The following is a 4,601-nucleotide window of genomic DNA, read 5'->3' as shown; positions in this document are numbered from 1 at the left end:
TAAAAATTAAATCCCATCCACACGCATGACAAAAAATTCTATGTTCTAATCGATTCTAAATATAAAATGGTCTCTGTTTCCTCTTTTTCCCTAAAAATAAGCACATTAACAGTATAACCACACTCATATAGTAATTAAGGGCTCATCAAAGTCATTGAATCGATACACGCGGTCAGTGAACGAGCAACTTTGATCTACCTTGGCCTTTGTCCGACAAACCTTTATCACGGGTCAATACTTGTTCCCTGACTTCGTATTCTCGAAGTGAATAACAGTTTTAGGCTCGAGTATTTATCCCCGAAATTCGAGTATTTAATAATAGGCACTAGTACAACACTTCAATTTCTAAAGTGAATGATTGATTTTATTAGACAACTTCAAAAAGATTCACAATTAAACTGTTTATTTTTTGAGTGTTACTGGTGGTAGGACCTCTTGTGAGTCCGCGCGGGTGGGTACCACCACCCTGCCTATTTCTGCCGTGAAGCAGTAATGCGTTTCGGTTTGAAGGGTGGGGCAGCCGTTGTAACTATACTTGAGACCGTAGAACTTGTATTTCAAGGTGGGTGGCGCATTTACGTTGTGGATGTCTATGGGCTCCAGTAACCACTTAACACCAGGTGGGCCGTGAGCTAGTCCACCCATCTAAGCAATAAAAAAATAAATAAAAAAAACATATTTATAGGTGAGCCGATTTATGTGATTCTTTTTTATCTCAAAGCTGATGCTTCCGCGTAAATCTTATCAATATCTGACTGGTTATTTTTGAGTTATTCTTAGTCGAAGTTTTGATTTATTAAAATGGAGAAGTTTCGTTGCCATTATTTTAATCAGGTAGATGAACTAAGCGTGTTATCAATGCAAGCCGTGCAAATACAAGATGCATAAATACAACAACGAATAAGGACGCAAAAGAAGCAAAGTGCACTAAAAAATAAATAAAACAGTATTAAACAAAACAGAACCCAAAAATTTACACGTTTAATATTCCAAGCGAAAGTGTAAGGTGGAATCGATAGGGCGCTCCGAACTCAAGGGTCAAGGCAGGGCCGGCAGTTTGGTCGCCCTACATCCCTTCGAGTACAGGAAAATCTTGAATTTAGGTTAATCGGCGTCTATTAGAATAGACGCCGATAATGGAAGCCGAGCTGGATTTTTATACGCTTTTGAAGTTATACGCTACGTGATTTTAGTTCGTAAACACGACGATTAGGTACGCACACGCAAACTATTCGGTGGATTGATTATACGAATATTTCATTCCCGATCCAGCGGATAGAATGGAAAGCAGTCGACGTCGCCCAAAACACGTCATTTCGGATCCTCCCCATCCACTAACGGTGCTTTTAGGTACCTCAAGCACCGGTCATCGTTCTCGTCGAACCCGTCGCTTGCGACGAAGGGCTCGATGAGTAAATTAACTCATAGGCACAGCCCATTGGGTTTCTCGCCGGATCTTCTCAGCGTGTCGCCTTTCCGATCCGGTGGTAGATTACGAAACACTGCTCGTGCTAGGGCCTGTTTAGCAACACTCCCGGTTTGAGCCCCGTAAGCTCACCTACACGTCAGGGCGAAGCTGAAATAGCCTCTCAAGGCATCAGCATAGGTAGGGAAAAAAAAACACGCCCCCACTCTTCTCTGAGGGCCGTCCTCCTCGTGCATTCATGTCGTGATGATGAGCCATTTACTACGGCTTTTGTCTGGTCAGTACATCGCATTGGCGATCTTCCTCGTGACCTGGCATCCTCAACCTTTCCATGGACCACAAGCCATATATTTATATCATACATACACTATACAAGGCTATTGTAATCGGAATCATTATACTATTTTACGAATTTATATATTTATTTGACGTAATTTAAAATACAAATAGTCGTTTGCTTATCATAGTTCCTTGATCAACAATAATCTCAGAGGGTATATTATTATAATAAGAAATAAAATTAAAACTTATTATAAATTTCTTCTCTCTTTTGAGCTAAGCAAAACACGCTGTGCGGTAGCTTCAATTGTTCGTTAATTCTAATTGCTAAGAGCCAGCAACTTAGTGCTAATATTTCAATCTATAAACGTAAACTAAACTGATTCATCAAGAAGACTTAACTAAAATTCCCAAAGTCTAGTTATAAACTAAACGAGAATGTTCGAGACAATTGAACGTCTCACATTTCACAAAATAACAAATACGATTTAACAATACACAAAGCAGTTAAACAGTTTAATTCAAAACCGTGCTAGAAACACGTTAATCTAGTTTCTAGATCTGTGATGTGGTTTGAAATACAAACGTACCTATACGACGAGTGTGTACGTCCAAAGTTTGCGGTTATGCAAACAGCGAGGGACCAACGTTTTGATTTATTTAAGCAAACATTTGATCCAATGTCGCTACAGTATTTCGAAGAATAAATTAACGAATCTCGTTTTAATATTTCGATCTAAACATTTTAGACTTTTATATTGAATTATTATTGGTTTTTTGTTTGTTTGTATCCGTCCCTGTTTCCGTTATCTGGGGTCGGGTCTCCTCACTCTACGGCGCCAGGTTGATCTGTCCTGGGTTGTCGGTTTTAACAATTAGGCTTTCTTAACACTTTCGCTGACAGTACGTCGTTAGACGGGAAATTAACATATTGCGGTATAACAGTACGTCGAAGGACGGGGTACTTACTTTTATGAGCATTGGCAGTACGTCGTCGGCCGACAAATTCTAATAGAAGCAATATGAAAAATAGCATTCACTGTCATATTGTAAGCAATCTCACATTTCTTACTGTCGTAACATGATTGTTTTGTGGGTAGTTTAATATTGCTGTCTCAGTTGTTCACGCACACACGTAAATAGTTCGCATATAAGTACTACGTCCACCGGCGTGAGCGCACGCTAATTTCTCGATCAATCAGTGCGGCCACTGCCATTTTGTGAACAACCACGTGTTTACGTCACTCAAACAGTAAGTAAATTTTGCAAAAATGATATTTTGTGTGTTTATTTGTATTGAAACATCGTTATGTTTATGTATTTATAAGATTTTGTGATGTTAGTATTTCCTTAGGTATTTTTATTTACTAAATAACAGACTTTCCTTGAAATACTTGGGTCAAAGTAGTATTATTATAGTGTCGGATTAGAATAAAATTCATGACCTTACGTGTAATTAGCCGTTGCTAATTTACTCCTCTAATGTGATAAAGCTTGTGCCCAGCTTGGAAATTTTATAGGTTGTTGATTGATTTACCAATTGAACAATTTGTTAATTTTAGATGTCAGCAAAAAGTTCAAAGAAACGTCCAAAAATACGCTTGTGCGACGATTTTTCATCAAATTCGCCATCTGAAGCAGATTTAGATCCCTTCGAGGATAATGACGGTGAGTATGGTTCTGACACGAACTATGAACCACAAAATATAGAAGAAACTGGTGCATCCAGTTCATCAGAGGAAATATTTTCTATAAGACCTTGTCGAAAATACTCATTTCTGATGTGTAAAATGTGTTCCAAAGAATAAGAAGAGGGTCGAAACTAGCTACAGGTGCATTGGTTGTCCAGGACTTCCTCCATTATGTCCTGAATGTTTCCAGGATTATCACCAAATCCTTGAACAGCAAGAACAATAAATCGTAGTCTGACTCTTCAAAACCTTATTTTGCAGATTTATTTTCATTTTTTGAGACTCTATACGTTCCTATTTTTATAATTATTTACTAGGGTATGTTGAACTATTTTTTTGTTACTTTGGTACTTATATGTTTAATATTGTTTTCTTTTATTGAGTTAATTATTAGGGTTTTTTATTGTTTGTTAGTAGCGTTGCCGTAGTGTCGAAACTTTGTATATTTATTATGTACAAAGATTGTTATAGAAGATTTCCGATAGCGCATTAAAATATTATAATTTATAATAATTTAAGCGTTAAACATATGATATAATCATTTGAATGTTCCTAATTACAATACCAAATAATTTGTAATTATTGTGTAAGAAATGTGTATTTGAATAAGTTTCAGACTATATCTGTTTTTCATCGTACAGATATTGAAAAATACCATAACATAGCATTTGATGTTATAATAATTAATATATTTTTTTGTTTTTTGTTGGGAAATTTCGTTTATTTTATAAGTCACAAATTATTGTAGGAGGTTTAATATTTGAAAATATTTGATTATTTTACAAATATTATGTGTTTTATTATCTTTCCTCAGAAGATCCCAAGTATATAAGATATTTTTCGACGTAGTGTCTCACTTAGGCAGGCGAACATATGACCAACTTGAAACTACGTCGTGCAACGTCCACGTCTTTAAACGTAGTGCCAGCTTTAGGCAGTCCAATATGTGGCCAATATGACACTACGTTGAGAAACGTTCACGTCTGTGAACGTAGTTTTGCTATAAAACAGGCAAGCATGTATTCAACACAAAACTACGTCGACAGACGTCCACGTCTGTAGACGTAGTGCCAGATTGAGGCGATCGAATATGTAGCCATTATGACACTACGTCGTAAAACGTTCACGTCTGTCAACGTAGTGTCACATTTAGATAAGCAAACATACATCCAATACGAGACTACGTCGGGAGACGTTCATCATTT

At 36.9% G+C, this 4,601-nt stretch overlaps 1 long non-coding RNA gene across 1 annotated transcript; it reads left to right on the top strand.

Annotated features, from left to right (window-relative positions):
- The first annotated feature begins 2,584 nt into the window (after window positions 1-2,584).
- Window positions 2,585-4,184, top strand: LOC110386459 (uncharacterized). Its single transcript, XR_002431647.3, has 2 exons — window positions 2,585-2,957; window positions 3,268-4,184. It is a non-coding gene; the product is annotated as an uncharacterized LOC110386459 (long non-coding RNA).
- Window positions 4,185-4,601: the final 417 nt, after the last annotated feature.

The sequence above is a fragment of the Bombyx mori genome, chromosome 19 (assembly GCF_030269925.1).
Source record: "Bombyx mori chromosome 19, ASM3026992v2".
Taxonomy (NCBI): domain Eukaryota; kingdom Metazoa; phylum Arthropoda; class Insecta; order Lepidoptera; family Bombycidae; genus Bombyx; species Bombyx mori.
This window is presented reverse-complemented; position numbering and strand designations above follow the sequence as displayed.